At 36.7% G+C, this 16,332-nt stretch overlaps 1 pseudogene; it reads right to left on the bottom strand.

The window, feature by feature from the left end:
* LOC145114270 (cuscuta receptor 1-like) overlaps window positions 1–15,757 on the bottom strand; it is a 48,452-nt pseudogene extending 32,695 nt beyond the window's left edge.
* Window positions 15,758–16,332: the final 575 nt, after the last annotated feature.

The raw sequence follows: 16,332 nt of genomic DNA, 5'->3' as shown, positions 1-16,332 counted from the left end.
AAAAATCCTGAAAATCGGTTTGTTACAAGTCATGTATTATTAACTAGTATTTTACCCGCCGTGCGTTGCGGCGGCAGTAATAGATTTAAAAAACAGTAGAAAGTTAGTTGCTATTTGTTGAAAGTAGACGAATACGTTGTTTCTATTTTTATTCGGTTTGAGTATAGGCATCTTCTGATACTACATGTATCATTTTTGGTGAAAGAAAATGCATTTCTATTGTTCGTAGAAATCATAATAGTTTACAGGTACTACAGTAGTTTGTTGTTTTTGTACTAATATTACATTTACCATTTTGTTGTAGAAAAAAGTGCATTGCTATTGGTTTTCGTAGAAAAGAGTATTTTTACAAAAAATAAATAAATAAAATAAAACGATGCGTCGTATGTAGTTAGCACTTTGCAGTGTAGTTATTGATATGTGTAAATAGGACAAAAGCCAGGGATCAAATCCATGAATAAAAACTTATGAGGACTTAAGTTATCAGGCACAAAACTCAAAAAAAACAACCATGCCAAGAAAAATGCTTTAAAAATAAGCACGAAAACGTAAAACTTTTATGCCGAAACCTAGATAAAGTCGATAGATAGGAAAATCAGATTATATAATACGGGGGAGTAACTCTTTCAAAGCGAAAGCCGAGGTGGTGAAAGTGATATTTTATAAAGTTGAGGGGTGTTAACTATAAAAAAATCAGGTTATATATACTACGGGGTAAATACGAAAGTTTAGAAAATAAAAAGGGTGGAAGTGACAATTTAAAAAGTTTTTTAAGTTGAAGGGGGTAAAATGTAATTTTGAAAAGTAGAGGGTACAAAGTGTTCTTTTATAAATTAAAAGGAAAAAATTATAGAAAAAAAAAGTGTAGGGAGTATTAAAAGAAAAGTCGGGCACCGACTTTCCTTTTTAAACCGGAGGGTATGGGAGGGAAGCTTCCCTCACTTTTTGTGGGTCATACCCCCTTTCCCCCACTTCTCTTTCTCTCACCTAAAACCCAAGGAATGGGTGGGAAGCCCTTCCCCCACCTTTTTCCAGCGTTTCCTTTCCCGTTTGGAATAAAAAAAGAAATATATATATATATATATATATATATATATATATATATATATATATATATATATATATATATATATATATATATATATATATATATATATATATATATATATATAAACAGCCAATCATGTGAAGAGAGAGAGTGCGGGACTCCCTCCCCCCACCTTTTTCCCGCGTTTCCTTTCCCGCACCCCCGGTGCGGTGTTTCTTCGTGTGGGATCGTTTCCCGCGGCTTCCCCGCTCACCACTCCATCCGGCCTTAGAATATATATAATGGTTAAAGCTGGTTTTATCTGATGAGTTGTTAGGTACTTGACCAATTTTCTTTAACCAATAATAACATTGTAAACTAATGAATGATGAAAAAGCACTACCTTCCATTGGTATTGTTCCATTGAAACCATTTTGTCTCAAGAGCAGGACTTCCAGATCAGGCAAATTACGGAATTCTGAAGTATGTCAAACAATTCAATAAAACGATTAGCAAAGAGATGCAAATAAATAAATGACAATGAAGATGAAATTTAGTATTTTAGTTTGTTTAACTATGACTCTTTAAGATAACATGCCTTCTGATGGAAAGGAACTTCCCCATGAAAAAGAATGTGAAAGATCAAGAATCTTGAGGGATGGGAGGGAACTTAAGCATGATATGATGCTCTTGTTGAAACTGTTATATGAAAGATCTATACTCTTCAGCCTTTTCAATCTCGATAAGCTCTTACAAGCTGTAACAAGAAAAAGAATTCTAAGAGAAAATGTGTTGTTATAATATTTGTAGTTATAGAATAATCTTACAAAAGCTGTAACAAGAATGATCATTTGAAGTTTGAACTATTCACAAGTTACTATAGCTAGGAGAAGCAAAATTTTCATTTACCTTGGATATTTGGTGTACCATGGAGGCCGGTATCACTTAAATGCAACTCCTCTAGGTTAGTAAGATGTGCTAATTCTGTCATAGTCATGCAAGAGAAAAACAAAAATCATTTCTTATGAAGGCTATTTCTAGATATAGTATGTAGCAAATTTTCACTAGTGTTTCTTCATCATCATCACCAGGTAGTCTAAGTTACAGTGCAATCTTGGTCTAACACAAATTTCTGATTCTCTTCATTTAAAATTAAGCATATTTAGTTTGTAAAGTTCACACTATCCGGTAAATATCCTATAAGAATCATTATATAGAATCTTACGTAACAAGGTAAAACTAAAACAAGGTAAATTTTGTTAAGTTAATTTTGCAAGGGACAAACAGACAAACTGTTGCTGGTGAAAGCATGTGTACCAGCCGGAAATGATTGAGATAGCCAATTGGCTCAAAGATCTAGTGTTTTAAGGGATGGAAGAACACTTAAAGATGCTATAATGTTGTGGGACATTGAATCTATTGTCCCTAAGATATAAACTCTCCAACTTTCTCAATATAGAAACCTTTTCAAAACCTGCATTTAGCATTGGAAGCATGCCATATTACATTAATGCCAGGGTAGATCAGAATACATATAAATATCATGTACTTCTATTCATTTTAACAATGTTAACAAACTCAATTCAGTTAATTTATAGAGAATTCTACTTTTGGTCCCTACACTATATCAGTTTTTTATATTGTACAAAAAATAATATTTTTTGCTTTTTCTCCACATTTCATTGTTTATTAACGTTTTTTGTCCGTCAGCCATCTTAGTTAACAGCCTAGCTGTTAAATTTATGAAAATTGCCATTTTGCCCTCTGTTTTCGATTTGAACTCGGACAAAAAGATGGAGATAATTTAACTTAGACGACTCGTGGACAAGGTTAAGACTTAAGATACATTAAAAAAGCACTAAGAAAGTAAAAATATTACCTTTTGGACCATATCCAAAAGATGTTGGGTTTTGAGCATTCTAACACTCCTAAGTGTACATGCAACCCTAAATACCTTGGATCTATGGTTTCTCTATTATACATGCAAATATGATTATCCAAGGTATTATCCTAACTAGCATACCAAAACATTGATACTAGGATACTAAAATGGATAGAATACATACCTTGTTGTTGTTGCTTGACTCCATGAAGCTTGAGAGCCTAGTGCCCCAAGTGTGACACCTCAAATGGTTCACACAACATCATGAACTCTTGGAATAACCGTGAGAAGTAGACATACATGTTCAAATTGGCTAGCCCTCAAAATATGTATCACTAGTGCCAATTTCTTGAACTAAAGGGGTTCTTATATAGTGTGGCTATTAGAGTTACACCATGTAACTCATGACTTTACCCATTCCTTATGCTCCATGGGTTTTAACCTCCATGGAGTATCCATGGATCACCACATGGGTTAAACCCAACATAAAGGAATCTTGGATCATAAGCCCACATATATAAGAATGAATGATTTACACAATCAATCCCCATATATTTAATTAGTCTCTTTTTGATCACTAAATTAAGTCCAAATTAATTATTGATCAATACTAATTAAATAACATGATTTCATATTAATATATTAGAACTTATAATATATTAATATGTCACAAAATGTCTTTTCCTCATAAACGGTCTATCCAAATGTTCCGATGCCATGCAACCCAAATGGACCATGCCGAGTCGGGTCAAGTACATACCAATTATAGTTATGGACTTACACACTAATCCAACAGTCTCCCACTTGGATAAGTCTAAAACTATTATTGCGTATGACTTCAGGAACCAACTGGCAATCGTAGCTCTCAAAAGCCGCTGTCGAACTCTGACCTTGTAGATGAACTCTGACCTTTGTCAATGACTTGTCCATTAGATAAGGGATCATATATTCCTCCATTCTAGATATCATATGGACTGAGACATGGATTATAATCATTCTCTCTGTCCATTTGTTGTTTCCCGATTTCCGATTTATGACGATTGACTAATTGAACAAATCAAATCAGTCCAGGCCCGGCCGAGCGCTTACATTTGTCATCACCAAATCATCGAGGGGCCCACAGACATCGCTTTTATCCCGAAGGTAAAAGGAATGGATAAACTTCGACTCATATGGCTTGTTCTACTACTTGTTGAATCATACACAAAGGCACGTTTTATAACACCGAGTTACCGAATGCGTTTTCGTGCAATCAATGTACAACCAACTCATAGTAACAACTCATATCTCTAGGTTTGAAGAATATAAGATATTACCGTCTCATGATCACTCGTGATAAAATCCATGAAGTGATTCTAATGAGCGCGGGTTGAATCCAATACTCAGAACTTATGAGCACTCATGAGTGTTGTAGCCCCTTGTCCAACATCTTAGACCTCTACAAGCCAACCCGTGACAGTCTTGATTCATATCTACTTGCAACATATGACCGACTGTGGATAGTTTGAATAACTTAGTCAATCAGGAAGAACGACCTAGTTATTCTGGAAGTCAAAACATGCAAAATGAAACACAATAATAATAGAATCTAATATGGTATCAAAACCTATGAACATAAATAAAACACCTTTTATTTATCACCATATGATTACACATTATTCATTGTATACTGTTTCAGCTATCAACTTTATTCTTGAATTTAAAACACTACTTGTCCCATGCTCCAAGCATGTACACTATGTTTTCTAAACACTACTCATGCCATACACCAAGTATGCATACTATGTTTGTCTATGATCTTCACTTTGTGAATTAGATCAATTGAACATAACTCCAATGATCCTCTTTCACAGTCCCAAATCCTTACTGCAAATGCAAGAATTCCAAATTCATGCCATTTACTGAAATCTGTTAGATTCTAAACTTATATGCATTGATCCTCCTGTAATGATTATGCACAGAGTCAGAAAGACTTGACAACAACCATTACAGAGCATTCCAAGGAGATCAACTCCTTGGAAACATCCTTCTTGCATTAAGTTTCCTAATCTTACACAGATTGAATAATTTCCAACTTTGAAACATTTCCATATTCCATTTTGACTATCACTTCTGAACAAGAGTTTCCTCCTTACAGATTATGTCAATATGGTCCTTCCAGAATTATCATTATACTTCCAACTATCCTTGAGCAACCAATCTTTGGTAAACCTTAGATTGTCCTCAATAATTGCTTAATCCTTTTAGTCATATCCAGTTCTAGACCTTTTCCCTTCTTAATGCCCCAGGCATTTGGAAAATTTTAGAAAGGATAAATATAGTACATGTAATCGATCCTATATCCGAAGCATATGGGACACGAGTCATGATGTCTCACATAAAGACTAAACCAGTCTTTTGCTATAACATTTCCATTTCTATTTGCCAAGTTCTCATAATTCAGATTATAAAAAGGGATGCCGTAATCATAATCGAATTTTAGAACGCAAATAATGGACCCATATATAGAATTTCCTTATGTTGAGTCATTCCAACATGAAATTCATATATATATCCTTGACTAAATACGACTTAAAACCTCAATCTAAGCTTTTAGAATTGAAATGAAGTATAATTTTCTCTCCCTTAATTATAGCAAAACAACTTTTTCAACCCCTGCAGCCTCACGAATTGAAACTTTTGTTTTCTATAATTAACATTGCTACCTTGCAACCTTTATCATAATTATCATGCTCCCACTAACATGATGATTATTAGCATAACACTTATGCTCCCACTAGCTTTGACATGTAATCAGAAATCAGCTGGACTTCTAGAAATCAATACTTTATTGACTTTCTTACCAAAGTTCAGATTTCTGATACTAGATTGCTTTGATAAAACTTTATCAATATCATACACCTTATCTTAGATAGTTCACAGGTGTGTCTAAACAATTTTAAGAACTATGAAAAGGGATGCCGTAATCATAGTCTCGATTGTTTAGACCTTTACCGCTTCTCACAAGTCCATGTTAGTGTGCCGGTTAACCACACACGCTCCACTAACGACTTTGAGAATGCAAATATCACAATTACTATCTAGCTAAAATCTACTTAGTGAAAGTGTTTCCTCACCATCATTTTCATGAATCGGAGAGAAACCTTATGACACTTAGATTTAATGGTGTATGTGTTTTTATCCATGTGAATTGTCAAAACCATAGTCATAAGACAAGGATAATGACAAATTCAAACTCATATGGACTGAACTCAATCTTAATTTCTTGCCATGTGGCAGCTCAAGGGTCTGCCATTGCTTCCAAGTTGCTGTGCAACCAATTGAGAACTCTAAGAACTCATATGCAAAGCCAACTATAATTGGAATGGACACAGAAATAGTCAACACGATAGGTTATAAACCTCAAGTCGTGTACTAGTGAAGAATTTTAGGTTTTACTCTTGATTAGTTCTTGAGACTTTCAAGACCTTTTAAGACTCCCACTGTCCTCTTGACATATAAGACTTTATTGTCAGATATTCAAGAGATAGTGTGGATTCTAATCAAGACAAACACTTCACACAATTGGCCTTAGTTGGTCTTTGTTTTATCCAAAACATCACAACTTACCAATTTCAAATGTACAAGAGTAGAAAACTTTTACTCTTACATTTGACAAGTGTTTTAAACCTTCTTTAAGACATGTCACTCAAGTTACAATCTTAGAGTATAACTCTAAGAATTGTTTTTGGAACGAAGTATAAATCATCTTCTTGATTTAACCACTTCAACAATTCATAGCTCCTCTTCTTAGCTACCATAATGCACTTAGAAGATGAATTGTGATAAGGTCTCTTAATCATTAAGATGATTATCTAACATGATACTAAAGTACTCTCCCATCTTTTCAGATTTGAGAAACTTTTGTCTTTCTGCCTAAGTTGATTCTTCTTATTCGCTCTGCCATACATTGAAACCTTTTCCAATGTCTCAGAATTACACTTAAGCTTGTAAGTATAACCATATTTACTGAATTTTAGCAAGTCATGACGAATAGTCTTATCGATCTTTGTGGTGGACTTAATCAGTGCACAAGAATGTGTACTCGATCCCTTAGTCCTTTACTTGACTCACACATCCATGCGAACAAGTAATTAGTCTTAATTTTCCAATGCTTGAAAGTTCTCATTCATCATACTATACACCTTGCATGATTCCAAGTTTCTATCCAACTGAAACTTGGGTGATGAGAATCTTTCCTTATTTGGTAAATTTAGACACTACCACAAATGAAAGAATCAAATTCATATTTCCACTCTTGCTCTTAATGGAATCTTATAAGCAACAAAGATTTTCACAAATGCCATTGTAAGGATATATATTTTTTTTAAAATAAATAAAATCAAAAAAAAAATTTCCTTTATTTTAAAACTTTGCGGAAAAACTCATCCTTACCATCCATATGAAAACTTGTTGTTATCTATTCCTAAGCTAAATATCATAACTCCTAAGAAGTAGCTCAAGAATCCGATCTTCAAACTATGTGATAGAAATCCATCTACGCGATCAGATTCAGCATATTCTTTCTTTAAGTTTCTTCATTTTTTCTTTGATTCTTAAAACATCACCATGTGACCCAGTCACATCATGTATCAAGAATCTCATAATAGAAACTTAGCAGAGTTAGATAGTGGACTTTACCTGAAGTAGAGTCAAACTTATTGACTTTAACATCCTTAGGTAAATTTGGCAGCTTCGCAACCAATACCCCTTTCTTTGGCAATGGACCCTTGATAATGGGACTATCTCAGACTTAGCTGTTCTCTTTACCATTTGGTCAACCGAGTTGACTATGGCCGATCCCTTTCCATTGGGAAGAGAGAGCTTTACTGGATATCCAATGTCATCATTCTCAATGTCCATAAAGTTTTGGGAAGTTGATCTTAGCAAATAGATAAGATCATTAAGGGTCTTGTCATAGTCTGTTTCATAGGAGTCCCACAGGAACTCACTATGTGACTTAGAAAATAGTTGAGTCACCAACTTTCTCAAGACTTTGACACCCAACTCTCCCGATTTGTCAATATCTGACTACATCTCCAAGATGTGATCACATATAGACCTTTGCTTGCCAATAGGGCTTGAGTGACCTTAAACTTTTCAGGAACTTGCGGGTTAGGGAGAATAATTGGAGGAGGTGAAAGAGGTATGATTTCCATGGGACATCATCTTCATTTAGGAAAGTTTGTTTCAAGAGATTTGGGAAGATCATAGATGTCTGAACTTAGACATCTTTTGGGAGATATTCAAGTTAGTTGATTTAGAGTCCTTAATATAACACCCAATATGAAATATTAAGGCTAGGACCCAATAACCTATTTATAACTGGAAGAGGGATGCCGTAATCCAAGTTATAAAATAGTTAAAGGTAGGTAAATGACGATTTACCAATTTCCACCATAGAAAAACGAAATATAATTAAGTTTTAATTGGATTTGAAACTCCTAGATCTTTTGAGATACATTGAACTTTCAATGGCATGTTTGAATCTCGATTGTGCCCTCTCAGGTTTGTGACTGGGATGCCGAGGATCACAAACAAGGTGTGAATAACCATACAAATTGACTTGGTACCCTCAACAATATTACCTAATCGATGTGCCGGTTAACCACACACGCTCCACCGATCTATAATAAAGTCAAGTTACCCTTTGCCACTCTTACTAGTCCATGTTAGTGTGCCGGTTAACCACACACGCTCCACTAACGACCTGGTAAGGTACAAAGTGTAATTTTATGGGCTAGCACCAATTTCACATTTTTCTAAGTAACTAAGAATTGGGAATTTATAAATGTTTAGTTACTTAGTATTTATCATTATCACTTTTAATGAAGGGAGAATTATAGTCTTTGTCCTACCCGTTCGGCTAACGACCCTCCACCAGTCGAGGAAGCGGTGGGTGAGAGTGGACACCCATTAAACTGCCATTTTATAGGCAGTAACCTTATACCCCCTTATAGACCGGCTTCGTGAATGAGGCCTACTAACGGTAAGATTGACTTTATCTTATACATATCTATATAATTAAAATTATAATAATAGTATAAGGGTTTGAATTTTAACTTTTAAAATTCTAAGGGCTAACTTGGAATTAAAGTATTCATAAGTGAAACTTTTCAAATTCCAAAACTTGAGGGCAAGTTTTGAAACTATTCAAAACTAATTAATTCCATAACTTATGTGTTTAAATTAGTTTTAATTAAAAAACTCTTCAAGTTCCATAACTTGAGGACAAGTTATGGAAGACTTTAAACTAATAAAAGAATGTAACTTTTCTTTATTTTATAACTTATGGAATTAATTAAGGTTACACATTTTATTACTTAATGAAGTGACTCTTGAACCTCCATAACTTGAGGACAAGACTCTTCATTTTTTTGTAACGATTGCCAACTTTTATGAGTTTTATGAAACTTAAATGTGACTTTTCATATAACTTGAGGACAAGTTACAAAAACACATTTTAGAATCAACTCTTAGATTAAAATGGATTGAAAACACATAATCAATTACCTTTTCTATTAATCTAAGCAACTCATAAGAACAAGATAATTCAAATCAAACTTTTTCATGTAATTAGCCTAATCACTAAACTAATACAAAACATGAATCTATTGACAATTATCTTTGAAATTGGATTAGTATGAACATTACCACATCAAAAACAAGTTTATAAGTTCAAAAACATCTTAGGGTAATGTTTCTAGTCCATTTCTAGCCAAAAAACGCGAAAATATGTTGTCTGGGGCTCCAACTCGTCGAGTGTATCAACCTACTCGCCGAGTAGGATGATTTTCTTCATGTACTCGGCGAGTTCATCAGTGGACTCGGCGAGTACAGTGCCCAGAATGCCCGAAATTCGACTTTTTCAGCATTTTTCAGCAATTTGCATCAAGTATAATTGAAAACAAGCCTAGGCTTTGATACCACTGATGGGTTTTGAGCATTCTAACACTCCTAAGTGTACATGCAACCCTAAATACCTTGGATCTATGGTTTCTCTATTATACATGCAAATATGATTATCCAAGGTATTATCCTAACTAGCATACCAAAACATTGATACTAGGATACTAAAATAGATAGAATACATACCTTGTTGTTGTTGCTTGACTCCATGAAGCTTGAGAGCCTAGTGCCCCAAGTGTAACACCTCAAATGGTTCACACAACATCATGAACTCTTGGAATAACCATGAGAAGAAGACATACATGTTCAAATTGGCTAGCCCTCAAAATATGTATCACTAGTGCCAATTTCTTGAACTAAAGGGGTTCTTATATAGTGTGGCTATTAGGGTTACACCATGTAACTCATGACTTTACCCATTCCTTATGCTCCATGGGTTTTAACCTCCATGGAGTATCCATGGATCACCACATGGGTTAAACCCAACATAAAGGAATCTTGGATCATAAGCCCACATATATAAGAATGAATGATTTACACAATCAATCCTCATATATTTAATTAGTCTCTTTTTGATCACTAAATTAAGTCCAAATTAATTATTGATCAATACTAATTAAATAACATGATTTCATATTAATATATTAGAACTTATAATATATTAATATGTCACAAAATGTCTTTTCCTCATAAACGGTCTATCCAACTGTTCCGATGCCATGCAACCCAAATGGACCATGCCGAGTCGGGTCAAGTACATACCAATTATAGTTATGGACTTAGACACTAATCCAACAAAAGAATCATATGATCATAACAGAAACGCCCAATGTATAATTTACTCTTCGGTTCATCTCACTAAGAACCCATAGAAGTCGCTTAATTGATTGCATTTTCTCCACTTTGAAAACTAATCTAGAGCAAACCAAGTAACTTGTATTATGCTGTCTCTACCCCAGCGTCATTGAAAAAAATTTATGTCTCAAGAAATGGTTGAAGATGAATTGATGATGATCATTACCGTGTATTTCGAAAGTATCAATTCCGCATCGGGTTAAATCCAACACCTCCAAATTTTCTAAAGCTGCAAAATCTGTAATATATATGTAAAAATAACGAAAGTGTCATGCATTTGTAGTAGTTTGATTCAAAACATTAAGTATATTATATTTAAATCCTTAAACCTCATGCAATTCATCATTATGTTAGTAAAGTTCACACATAGAAATGCTATGGCACAAATATCCTATAAGAAGATCATTTTATATATAGTATCTCAAGTAGCAAGGTAAAACTAAAAGCAAGATTTGCTCATAGAAGTGTGTGTACCTTGAGCTTGAAATGATCGAAGTCGCCTATTTCCTTGAAGATCTAGGGCTTTAAGTGATGGCAGAACACTCAAAAATGTTATAAGGCTGTTATTGAAATCATTGTATGCCAGATTTAAAATCTTCAACTTTCTGAATATAGAAACCCTCTTAAAACCTGCGTCTAGGATCCAAATGTACCATTAAAAAGATGACTGTATTTGTGTGATGGGTTTAAGATAATATTGGAATATTCACTACCTTGCATTTGGAATGTTCCAGTAAAGAGGCAGTTTGTTAGATCCAACATCTCCATGTTTTCTAAAGGTGCAAATTCTGCAATATAAGTAAAAAGGGATGATAACTATATGCATGGGGGCTGGGTTTGCCCTGTAAAGGAGCTCGAACCCGGGGTGCTCGTTGAAATATGCGAGTAGGCTTCCGTTTAATCATTTGCCGTTTCCAAAAAAACTATATGCATGGATGGAACACTATATAACTTTCCATTAGCAGGGAAGTATCCGCCCAATTTGGTGTAGCTCAGATCCAAAATTTTGAGTGAAGTGAGTGCACCCAATGATGGAATGATGCCTTTGTCAATATCAAAATTCCTGCTGAGGTCTAGTATCTCCAGCTTCTTCAAACTTGACAACCTTTCGAGTTCGGTAATATAAAAAAAAGGTTTAAACACCAGTATCCTGTTCTTCAGTTACTAAAGGTTTAACTTTGGGGAGCAATTACTACATAATTTTAAAGTACATTATACACCTAACATCCTATATGTTCACGCTTCTTTATCATTACAAATGTAATAGTAATACCCAACCACTAAACTTATTGGAGTCCGAAAATTAATTGGATAATGTTGTTCTCTTGAATTTAAATTTACTCATATGTCTTGATCAAACATGTAATATCAATTTAAAAGAAACAGTTTCACGTAAGTCAAGATAATACTTAACAATTAAGCATACAGTGTACCTGTATTCATAATTCCACCATCAAGAAAATTACGCGACAAATTGAGACTTCTTAGCTCTTTAAAATGAAGAAAGAGGGAAAAATTTAATGGCCAAATATTTTTATCTATGTAGGATCTCCCGTTCACTGTACCCAAAGAAGCAAATAATGCATAATTGGAATCCAGCACATATTTGGGTAGATATCTAGTGAGGCATACAAGCCACTAATGACGGAGTTAGGCAGACAGAGTCCAAGTCAGCAACAACATTATTTTCTGGTGAACAAGTCTTAATGTCAGAAAAATCATTGGTCATAAGTCATAAGTCATAAGAGTAGGTAGGATGACAATCACTTGAATACTTATTGTAGCTTACAAAATCTTAACTTTTAGACAATTTCTCAGTTTCTGTTTGCTTCAGGTGTATAACTACAATATGTTTACCGCTTATGTAGACAAAAATTTATCAACTGAATCTTTTTTAACTCTATACTAATTTATTAATAGAAATTAGGGAAAATGTCACTGAATATTAATCAATTTTGATATTCATCTACGTATATCGAACTCTTTTTTTGGTGAGGTTAAACCACTGCAAGTTTCATTTTTGTAAAAATGGGTAACTTGTATCTTAATTGTTACCTATTGTTGGGCCAATGACATGGTCGATACTGTTCCTGATGATGTGGCAAGTCTAAAATTTTCCACGTGCATGCCACATCAGCCTGAAAGAAAGATTAAGAAAACTATCATGATGGACTTCAATAATGTTATATAGAATAGAATCTAAAATAGCTGATCTAACAAACCTATTCTAATTCCTCCTACAGCAGTTTTTTATTCATCCACTAAGTACATAAACTTCCAACACGAAATCGATGTTAAGGTTTGTCGATAACATACTAGCATAAATTCAGCATTAGGAAATAAGATCTAGCACGATTGATTGATATTTGATCGACTGCTTACACAAATCAAAGAACGAAGTGCAATGTGCGCCTGAAACAAAACGGATTGAAACAGTGAGAAGGATCGACAGATACTTTGGGGAGAAAGAGCGAAATAGAGCGGGAGAAAAAATGTCTGGTGAATTTTGGGTTTTGGTTTGGAAGGTAGATGGCCGGTAAAAGTAAAATCAAAATTTATATAAATAAATGACAAAATTACAAAAAGGCACTCGTTCAATGGGAAAATTGAGCAAGTTGAGGGGATTGTCTAATGGAAAATTCTTGGAATAGTTTAAAGGTGAGTTTAACACGGAATGTTTGTGAGCGTTTAGCAGCTTCTATGTAACGACATGATTTTTCAAAACAAGATTTTCAATTTTAAACTCATAAAACACATGTCTCATCATTAATTCTCAAAAACAACCGACAAGTTTTCAATACAATTATTCAAATCCAGGATCCACAATCATAGTTCCATATCAAGAGTGTGTGTACAATCATGCTGGATCCTTCCTGCGATCCTCGGAAGGACCTAAAACACATAACACATAACACGGTAAGCACGAATGCTTAGTGAGTTCCCCAAAATACCACATACAACAATTCGCCACTCGAGGCTATACTCTGTAAGACCCTCCGGCCTATGTGTCTCAGCGGGACCCTGCAGTCCCGTAGCTCGTTGGACCCTCTGGTCCGGTCTAGCTCGTTGGACCCTCCGGTCCGGTCTGATTGAGAACCCTCTGGCCTCATAGTTTGTTGGACCCTCCGGTCCGGTCTAAGCAACAAACAATATAGCATACAATACATATCACACAATCATGCATATCTCAAGCAAGTACATAAGACCCTTTGGTCACACATAATTACCACTCTAGGTAAAATATAGTGAGAAGACTCACCTCGTAAGATAGCTAGTAAAGTCGCGTGCCCGAAATCCTCGGTCTAGCCTCCGCCTATCACAATTAATATTTCTAATTAATATTCTACTCTTATCTCTGAAAAGTGGGTAGAAGACCATTCTACCCTTCCCTGACCTCTTTCACTCATTTTGACCAAGCCCTAAAGTCAACAGAAGTCAACTCCAGTCAATGGTCCAACTTTGACCGGACTCGTCGAGTGCACTCGGGAGACTCGTCGAGTCCAGTCGATTCATGGCAACCCCGACAAGCTCCAACTCGACAAGCTAACCCCTAACTCGACGGGTCACCATCTGACTCAGTTCATCGGGACAAAACCCTAACCGGCTCGTCGAGTCGGCTCATCAACTCGGCGAGTCCGTTCGGTCTCAACTTGTATTCAGGTGATTTCCAGGCAGAAAACTCTCTCACACCCTAGATCTAAGCTCTCAAGGCCTGAATATCACGTAAAGCCTCGAGCTTTACGTTCATGCATAGCACTAAGGGCTAAAAATGCCAAGAACAAGCTTGAGAAGAAGTCTCTCATTAAAAGGGATAACATGGCTGAATAAAGCAGGGGACTTTCGACTCTAGGGACCTCACAAGGTCCAGATCTGATGTCTATTTCTATGAAGGTGCTCAAAACCTTCAAGGTCCCCAAAATAAGATGGAAATGGAGCCCTAACTCTAAAACCATGAGATCTATCCATACAAGAGAGAAAGGTATGAACTTTATACCTTGAATAGAAGCTCCTGGATGTCTAAGCGGCAGATCTAGCAACTTCTTCACAATCCTTGCTTGGAATCCTCTTTCTCCTTACCAACATGCACCGAAGATCTCAAACAATGGCTCAAAACTCTCTCTAAAGCTCAAGGGGGCGATTAGGGTTTCTCTCAGTGAAAGGAAACAGATGGAGAGCCGCAAATGAGGCTATACTTATCCTTATATAGGCCCCAAACCCGGGGATTTAGGGTTTCAACTCACAGCGCCTACTCGGCGAGTCTATATCCGGACTCGTCGAGTGGATCATTAAACCCACGTGGCCATCCCGACTCTACTCGGCGAGTTATAGCCCCAACTCATCGAGTAGGTCAATGATCCTCAAAAATAAATACTTAAAATGACATACCTAGGAATCCGGATGTTACAATTCTCCCCCACTAGAATCAGACTTCGCCCTCGAAGTCATGCTCCGCAAATAATTCTGGATGCTGCTCCCGCATCTATGACTCCGGCTCCCAAGTCAAATCGGACCCTCTCCGATGTTGCCTCTAGACCTGAACCAGGGGTACTTCCTTATTCCTCAGAACTTTCACCTTTCGATCCAAGATCACGATCGGCCTCTCGATGTAATTCAGGCTCGCATCCACCTGAATGTCCTCTAATGGTACCACTGTCGTCTCATCAGCCACACACTTCCGCAACTGGGACACGTGGAAGGTGTTATGGATCTGACTCAACTCCGCAGGTAACTCCAACTGGTATGCTACCTTACCCACTCTGGCGATCACTCTAAACGGACCGATATATCGAGGCCCCAACTTGCCCCGCTTCCTGAACCGGATTACCCCTTTCCATGGGAAACTTTCAGGAGCACAAAATCTCCGACTTGAAACTCAACCTCAGATCGTCGTCTATCCGCGTAACTCTTCTGACGACTCTGCGCCGTCAGTAACCTCTGTCTGACCTGCTGAACCTGCTCGGTCGTCTTCAACACTATCACAGTGCTGCCCATAACTCTCTGCCCCACCTCTCCCCAACAGATGGGAGTGCGACACTTTCTCCCATACAGGAGCTCAAAGGGAGGCATACCAATGCTCGAGTGATGGCTGTTGTTGTAAGAAAACTCAGCCAAGGGTAGGTATGTGTCCCAACTCCCACCGAAGTCCATAACACATGCTCGAAGCATGTCCTCGAGCGTCTGAATCGTTCGCTCTCTCTGTCCGTCTGTCTGTGGGTGGTAGGCGATACTAAAATGCAATCGCGTTCCCAACTCGTCATGGAACTTCTTCCAGAATCTGGAAGTAAAAAGCACATCCCGATCCGGCACTATGGACGTCGGCTCTCCATGCCGAGCTACCACCTCTCGCACATAAATCTCTGCCAGCCTCTCAGCAGAAGAGCTCTCACTAATAGCAAGGAAATGAGCACTCTTCGTCAACCGATCCACAATCACCCAGATTGCGTCAACTCCACGAGCCGTTCTCGGTAATTTGGTGATAAAGTCCATCGAGATCTGCTCCCACTTCCACTGGGGAATCTCCAAAGGCTGCAACGGACCATGTGGACGTTGGTGCTCCGCCTTGACTCGGCGGCAGCTCAAGCACCTCTCGACCACCCAAGCAACATCCTTCTCCATACAG

The sequence above is a fragment of the Lactuca virosa genome, chromosome 1 (genome assembly GCF_052849685.1).
Source record: "Lactuca virosa cultivar CGN04683 chromosome 1, Lactuca_virosa_CGN04683_v6, whole genome shotgun sequence".
Lineage (NCBI taxonomy): Eukaryota > Viridiplantae > Streptophyta > Magnoliopsida > Asterales > Asteraceae > Lactuca > Lactuca virosa.
Note: the sequence above shows the minus strand (reverse complement) of the source record. Positions and strands in the feature narration are given on the sequence as shown.